An 8,773-nucleotide genomic window follows, 5' to 3' on the forward strand; every position below is an offset into this window, starting at 1 on the left:
TCCCCTCTCCGTCTTCTCTTTTCCAAACTAAACGAGCCCAATTCTTTCAGTCTTCCCTCCTAGCTCATGTTCTCCAGACCTTTCATCATTTTTATTGCTCTTCTCTGCACCATTTCCAATTTGTCCACATCTGTCTTGAAATGTGGTGCCCTGAACTGAGTCCTGATCAGTGCAGAGTAGAGCGGAAAAACGACGTCTCGTGTCTTGCTCACAACACTCCTGTTCATGCAGCCCAGAATCATGTTTGCTTTTTTTGCAACAGTGTCCCACTGTTGACTCCTATGTATGACTGGGAGGGCCCTTGAGACATCATCAAGTCCACATCCCTCAATTGAGAGAGAGTGCCAGGTAAACTTGGACCATACCTGACCAGTGTTTGCCCAACCTGTTCTTTAACATCACCAATGATGGGGATCCTACAGCCTCCCTTGGTCGTCTATTCCAGAGCTTAACCACCCTCATCGTTTTTCCCAATAGTTAATCTAAAGCTCTTTGTTGCAGTTGCTTCTTGTCCTACCTTCTGTGGTCATGGAGAGCAATCCTAGAATCATAGTCATAGAACTGGAAGGGACCTCGAAAGGTCATCAAGTCCAGTCCCTTACCCTCAGGGCAGGAACAAGCCCCATCAAGATCATCCCTGACAGACATCCAACCTGCTCTTACATTTCTCAGGTGATGGAGATCTCACAATCTTCCTAGGCAATTTATTCCAGTGCCTAACCACCCTGACATGAAGTTTTTCCTAATGTCCAACCTAAACCTCCCTTGCTGCAGTTTAAGCCCATTGCTCCTTGTCCTATCACGAGAGGCCAAGGAGAACAATTTCCCCCCCTCCTCCCTCTGACACCCTTTTAGGTAGCTGAAAACCTCTATCATGTCCCCTCTCAGTCTTCTCTTTTACAAACTAAACAAGGCCAATTCCTTCAGCCTTCCCTCATAGCTCATGTTCTCTAGACCTTGAACCATTTTTGTTGCTCTTCTCTGGACCTTCTCCAATTTCTCCATATCTTTCCTGAAATGTGGTGCCAGCACTGGACACACTACTCCAGCTGAGGCCTAATCAGCCTCTACAGAGTAGAGCAGAAGAAAGACTTCTTGCGTCTTGCTTTTTTTTGCAACAGCGTCACGCTGTTGGCTCATATTTCGCTTGTGCTCCGCTATGACCCCTAGATCCGTTTCCACAGGGACATTTATTATCGTTGTTATTATTTATTAAACGTTGGAAACCCATCCCAGCAGTCACTCCTAGGAATGCCTGTGGGTTTTTTTTTTTCTGGTGTGGAGGCAAATGCATTGTCCTTTTCAAAAGCTCTTCGAGACAGGAGGAGAATTCCACAGCGAACGAGGGAGGCAAAAGCAGGCGCCGAATTGCACGCCTTCTCCCAGGCTTTCGAAAATGGGGTCTCTGTTTGCTTTAGAGGGGGGCAGCTTGTCACAGAGTCACCGAGGGAACAAGTCCAGAAACAGACCTTGGTGAATCAGGGGTTATTTTCCAAGTCCAGGACTAAAAAAAAAAAAATTCTTATTCATTTCTTTGACCATTGAAAATAGAAAGGATGCCGATGAAGAAACAGCCAGTGCTAATGACTCGGCACATTGCAAAGGAAAACCCCGTTCTCTTGTATTGGAAGGTCAATACAGAGTGAATCATCTTCTGTATCTGTTCCTTGCGTTCAGGATATACAAAGATTTGGCCTTACGACTGCCTCCTCCAACAGAATACCGCACTGGGGGGAGGGGGAAGAAATTGCCATAAATTTCCATTATTTATACAAGAAGATGGAGCGTATGGCTGGCCGAAAGGCGCACAGTAATGCGTTTTACATAGTGCCATAATATCCCCTTTGTGTTTCGAACAGCTATCCATTGCAATCTGCCCTCCCTTTGGAGCACTTCGTCAATTTGCCTGTTTTATTTATTTATTTTGGGCTTGAAAGTTAGAATGACAAAATATGAAATACTCTCAGATCCATCAGATGTCTGAGATCTGGGGACCAGGGCGGGAGGGCGAAAGGGGGTTCCTCTCCTTCTGCACTGCATTGTTCAAGAGCAGCTCCGAGGAATGCGTGTTGGGAAAGCATAAGCGTCCTTCCCTATGGGATGCTGTGTTAAAATAATAAAATTGATGTTGCCTACCTTCTGGGCTTGGTTGTGAGTCTTGTAAACGTTGGGTGGGTGTTTTTATTCCTCTCCGACTCAACTTCTGGAGTCACGTGGCTATTCCTTTTGCAAACTGATTTTGTATTTAAAAAGACATGGCTAGCTGCGGAGAAAAGCTTGAAAAATACAACACAACCATGCCTGAAAGGCTCCAAAAGCAGGAACAAAAAGACCCCAGAGTGCGTGCGTGTGTGTGTGTGACTGTATTGTGATTTTTAAAGCCATGATGTGAACATTTGGCACTGGTCACACTGAAATGTACATAGCACTGCAACCTAGGAGGGCCAAAAATGAGGGGGACAGCAACAGAAACAGCACCTGAGGGTTGGTAGGAACTGATATTCTCTCTGTAGAAAGCCATGCATGTTGAGACACTCAATTCAAATGGTTATTACTTGATTTACCCAACATTGCTTGTGCCCTGAACTCAATTCATTTTTGGTTTGTTTGTTTGTTTGTTTGTTTGTTTCTGGAAAATAAAAGGAAAATGTCCAAGCTTCATTTGAATCATTGCTCTGGTGTGGGGTAGGGAGGGTAGGACTTTAGTCTAGGTATGTAAAGGACTAGTTGACAGGATAGTCAACTAGTCACTTCTCCCCCCCTCCCCCCTTGCTGCCTCTATCAGGCTGTGTAGATGGGCCAAATGCTGAAAAAAATATGGAAATTGCAAAGTGCAATTTGTGTATCTTTTTCCAAAAAAAAAAAACCCAACCCCAAACGGCAGTGTAGACATAGGCCCAGATAGAGGCAGCAAGAGGGGGGTAACTAAAAGGGGGGAGAAGAGCGGGGTAGCACCGCACAGAGCCTGGGGTCACCTGGGGACTCCGACTCCATGTGGAGCTGCCCCTTTGAAATGCCATGGCGGCGTTTCAAAGGGGCAGTGCCACCCTACTGACTAATTGAATAGTCGATGCAAAAATGCACCAGCTATTCGATTAGTCAATTACACGCAACTTAACATCCTTAGTTTAGTCTGCAGACCACTCTGGGGAGAGAGGACAGCCCTGGCTCGCTCAGTGCACCAGCTTGGGGCCAGGTGAGAGGCACCTCTCCATATCGGCTACTGCTCCAGCGGACTCAGCTGGGGGAGAGGTGCATGTCCCCCAGCTGGGGCAGGTCCACATTCATCTGCTCCCCGCGCCCCCTGGCCGGAGTGAGGAATGCAGCAAACAGGGCACTTTCCCCTCGCTCCCTGATGGAGACAGCCAGCAATTTTTCTGCACAAAAGGGGGGACTTCAGCCCCACCCTCCCTAACAGGTGCCTGTGGGGTGGGAAGGTCGGGGTGGGGCAGTCCTAGACGGGAAGCACCCCCAGCCAGCCCCTTTCGCCTGCCTGGTGATTGCGTCTCTTTTCTGCATGGTTTTATGAGCAGCCATCCCCTTCCAGGCACATCCCACTGTCCTGGCCCAGCCAAGCCCTGGCCCTTGCTTTACGTTAGGATCAAAGGAACCTGCCTAGCTCTTCCCATTTAGGTAGTATCCTTGAACAGACACAGTGTGCATCTCCACTGCACCCTTCACTTGAAATAAGCTACGCAATTCGACCTACGCAAACTGCCTCACTTATTTCAGGTGCATTTTGAAATAGCTTGTTTGGCCATTTGGCGCTGTCCACATAACGCCAGATTTCGAAATAAAGCGCTATTCCGCAACACCCCTTAATCCTTGTGGCACTAGGTTTACAGGGCCAGCGGAATAGCGTGCCCGTTATACTTTGAAACAACAGGCTTGCTTCAAAGACGCGGAATGGCTCTTTTGGGATACCAGAAGTATTTATTCGGGCGTACGCTTTTGTGGGTACATCCCACCTGCATGTACAGACTCACATGTGGTTCAACCCAGACAGACTCACTCTCTCAAACAGATAGTAGATGAATGCGAAGAGAGGTAGCGCCCACGGGTCTCTGTTGAAAGCAGAGCCCACGTGTGCTGGGGGCTGCATAGACCTTCTGCGCCCCGGACAGTCTAAAGAGAGAAGGCTGAGAGGAAAGGAAAGGACTTGCCAAATATCGCTCATCCGCGAATAGAACCCAGAGTTTTTTCAGTTCCCTGCTTGGGGGGCAAGGGAAGGAGGAAGAGAAAGCTACTCAGCCACACTTCCTTTTAAATAGCGGTTGTGATCATCGTAAAGTGCCTCCTTCGGGCCGGACTCCAGGGTTACTTCACTGCTTACTCTGGCAAATTTCCATTTGAATGTGCTTGAGTTGGTCCCGAGAGGAAAGGCTTCAGGAGCTGGAACCATGACACTAAGCAGAGGGAGAGTTGCGATTTCAAAGCCCTTTCCAAAGAGCAATTAATCCGGCCCGGCCTCAGCATTGGCCTCCCCGAATGAAGCAGAATTACGGCCCATTTTACAGCTGGCTAAATAACAATGCAGCGAGGGTGGCTGGGTCACGCAACACCTTGGTGATAGACCAGAGAGAGAATCCAGAGGTCCTGTGATAGCCCCCGGCTAAGATCATAACATGGTTATATGGAAGGTAGGTAGGCTGGAGGCCAAAATAAACGCCAGACATAATGTGAAGCAGTCAGGAGAGGATATTTGTGTTGACAAATGTTGATCAAAAAGAACGTAAACTTGGGTTTAATTTTGACAGGATTCACTCTGCTGAAGTCAGTGGCCCGGCTCGTGTGCTTAAAATTAAGTGCTTTGCTAGATCAGGACTTTAAACAGGGAAATTAGGAAAGGGAAGAAAGCAAGGCATATCTCTTTTTCTTTCCAGGATGAGGTGGCCTTGTATACACAGATGTCTAGCTAAGAGACCCTGACTTATCCATAATTTATTTTTTAAGCCATTCGAATAAAGCACAAGAAATCCTCAGTGCAGAAATTCTTGGATGTTCATAATACACACAGCATTCTATGGTCTACTGGAAGAAACAACACGGCAACGTTTTCCTATTACAATAGCTAGTCAAACGTTACGGCAAGAGACGGAAAAAGAATCCACCGAGAAATGAAATGTAAGAGTGCTTTTAAATAAAGTGAAGGCCATCATTCCACGCCAAGCAAATTCAGGACATGCAAAATAAAGGAAAAAGCATTTTCCTTGGTTATAGAGATTTATTTAAGTATCCCTTTGCTAATTTAATATGCATTGTGGACTGACTGGCCACGGAGTGAGTCTGTCTATCTCTCTCTCTCTCTCTCTCTTTCTCTATCTCTCTCTCTATCCCCATACTATCTCTCTATCTCTCCCTCTATCTATCCCCACACTATCTCTCTCTCTCTCTCTCTCTATCCCCACTCTATCTCTCTCTCTATCTATCTATCTATTTAGAGGTTTATGTCTGTCTGTGAGTCTGTTTGTTCAAAAACTCTTCCTAAATGGTAAGCGCAAGTACTGCCAAATCAGCAGGCAGCTTCCTCTTCTCCTAACTTTAAGCAAGGTCAAGGTTTTGTTGTGCTAGGACAATGGGATGTGCCTGGCATTCAATTGTTTTCCATACCATGGAAAGGGAGGGGGGAGAGAGAGGAGGGACGCAACCTTCAGACTCACCACTGGGGGCAGCGAGCGCAAGGGAGAGCTATCCTGCATCGTGACCACTGAGGGCAGCTGCACCACTGATGGAGTGGGCAGGTGGGGATGGGGCTCTGCTGTCTTGGCTGCCTGGCAAGTGGCATCCTTGGCTAAAACCCCTCTGCCCCACTCCACCACCGTGGCCTCCCCCGGGAGCACCACTGGGGACAGCCAGCCCAGCCCTGGCCACCCCCACCCTCCCCCCAGAACCACCAGCAGAGCCCCTCCCCCGAGCACTGCCTGCACCCACTAGGCCACACTGCAAGGCCGCTGTGGCCCAGTCTGCACATCCCCCCCCCCACTCTCCAGCAAGGGAATGTGAGCAGGGAGGCCTGAACTGCCCCGCCCCCCCTCTCCCACGCACCTTGGGCCCCAGGAGTACCAGCAGGGGAGACCTGCATGGATCCCCCAGACCCCTGGAGAGCACTGGCAGGGGAGGCCTATGCGTCCCAATCCCTGGCCCCAGACAGGCCCCCCTCAAATCCCAGACTGCCCTCCATATCCCTGGGCAGCCCCCTCGACCCCAGGCTGTGCCAGCGGGAGGCCTGCACGGTGCCCCCCCCAAGTCTGCTAGTGGTGTATAAAACCTTTCCGTTCCAGGTCACTAGTTCAAACCCAACTGATGGTGGCGGTCGGTCTGGGTGGGCAGTATGGTCCAGGGACGAACGTGCTGGCCTGGGTGGCGGAGCTGCAGGTGCGATTTTCCAAGCGCTGAGACCTAACCCTGCAGGCCCCTCCGCTCACAAGACGCTGACAATTTTGCTGCAAAAGCTCCCTCCCTCCCCTCCCCCCGCACGTACATTTCTGCCTTGGAGCCGTGTGGCTCAGGACGGTGCCCCGGCAGCTATCTCACGCCTAGACCCCGGACGGAGTCACAGCAGGAGACGGTGGTATAGCCCCTCCACCTCCCATCTCACTTGTGGGCCTCCATCGGAAAGCTGTGTGGAGCTCTGCACACACTGGATAGATGGAGAAAGCCCCTCCCGCCCCACACACCTCATAACTTTGAGCCTCCATAGGGCTCTTAACCAGAAAGTAGACCCCCTTTCTCTGTCAGGGAGGGAAAGAGGTGTCCCACCTCACAAAAGAGTGTCCAGCTCACTAGATCACAGTAGCACTCTGGCATGTTCAATCCAAAGTGGCTCAGCTCCAGCAAACGAGATCGAGAAAGCCCCACCCCAGAGCACCCCGTAATCTAGTGGGTCGGGTAGCTTGTTAATTGTGTGTGGTAAAACGTGCCCTATAAAGGAAAGTCTTGGGGTGGGGAGTGGGAGAGGGGCCGTGTCAGTCTGTAACTTTAAAAATGAGTCGTCCTGTGGCACCTTCAAGACAAAGGCTACCTCTAGACTGCAGTGTTAAATCGGGAAACGGTACCCAGTCCACGGTATGCAAATTGCATATCTTTTTCTGATTCACTTTCGAAAGAGGCTTTTCTGAAATTGGGCGCATCTACACGGCACCAAATTTTGGGAAAAAGTGCTCTTTTGATACCTCCCTTATGCCTCGTAAAACAAGGTTTACAGGAATGGCGAAATAACTTTTCCGAAATTTTTTTCAGAAAAGCCAACACATCCCTTGGACAAGGCATTGCTTTTCCGGGACACCTCTGGTATCCCAGAAAAGCAATGCAGTCTAGACATAGCCTGACAAAAATACAGATAGGGTGTGTCTAGACTACATGCCTCCGTCGACGGAGGCATGTAGATTAGCCAGATCGGCAGAGGGAAATGAAGACGCGATTAAAATAATCGCGGCTTCATTGAAATTTAAATGGCTGCCCCGCTCTGCCGATCAGTTGTTTGTCGGCAGATCGGGGCAGTCTGGACGCGCCGCGCCGACAAAGAAGCCTTTCTTGATCGGCACAGGTATGCCTCGTGAAACCAGGTTTACCTGTGCCCATCAAGAAAGGCTTCTTTGTCGACGCGGCGCGTCCAGACTGCCCTGATCTGCCGACAAACAGCTGATCGGCAGAGCGGGGCAGACATTTAAATTTAAATGAAGCCGTGATTATTTTAATCGCGTCTTCATTTCCCTCTGCCGATCTGGCTAATCTACATGCCTCCGTCGACGGAGGCATGTAGTCTAGACACACCCATAGTGTCATGCGCTTTTGTGGGCAAAGCCCACTTCCTCAGATGAGTTCGAGTGGAATCACAGGAACCCGGAATTTATAACAGAAAAAGAAAGGGGGAGGAAGGTACCTGTCAGTTGTAGGACCTGTCAAGGAATATAATATCTTTCCTCTCATTCTTTTCCTCATACTCCATCGTGTTCTGTTCCAGAGATGGATGTGCCAGTGAAAGTTGAATTTGTAAGCTTTCACTTGCCCTTTGACCCTAGGTGGGTTGACATTTCTCACCTGTTTCTTTCCCTGTTTCCATCAATTATTCCCTCCAAATGAAATACGAGCACGCAGCACGGAGACCATAACACCTAAAAATGTCCTGCTTCCACATAACAATTTATGAACGTGCTAATTTATTGGGGGATGAAATTTACGGCCAGGGCTTTGAGAAGTGAACCGGCGGTTTAAAATTCCAGATCGGTGACGGAATCTTCAGGCAGGCTTCAGATTACAAGGAACAGCGTTGGGCAAAGCAGAACAGTGGAAATCCTTCCCTGCTCACTTTGATACCAATGACTGAATGAGGTGCAGAATCTGCCCTCCGGCTTTCAAAAGCCAGGTGAAAACAATCACTCCTGGAAATTGGTGCTGGTGATTTCGGAGTTCACTCGCTGCTTCTGTAGGGCAAGCCCTGCATATCTGCAGATATCCACTTTATATCCGGGGGGTGTCCGCAGTCGCGGGTGTGGATGCGGATATCGGCAGCCCATTTTTGCTCATACAGATGCGGATACAAATGTTATATCCGCGCGGGTCTCTACTGGGAGGTGAATAACAGAAAACACTGAGCAGACTGCAGTAGGAAGCTGAGAGAGAGAGAGAGCGTCTAGCTCAGGGGTTCCCAACCTGGGGTACGCATACCCCCAAGGGGTATGAGAAGCTTTTCAAGGGGGTACAGGAAATATTTGGTAAATAACTAGATTATCCTAACTGAAATATTCCCAAAGTAGTCGTGTTAGTAAAAAAA

Source organism: Pelodiscus sinensis, chromosome 31 (genome assembly GCF_052426305.1).
Source record: "Pelodiscus sinensis isolate ZL-2025 chromosome 31, ASM5242630v1, whole genome shotgun sequence".
Taxonomy (NCBI): Eukaryota; Metazoa; Chordata; order Testudines; family Trionychidae; genus Pelodiscus; species Pelodiscus sinensis.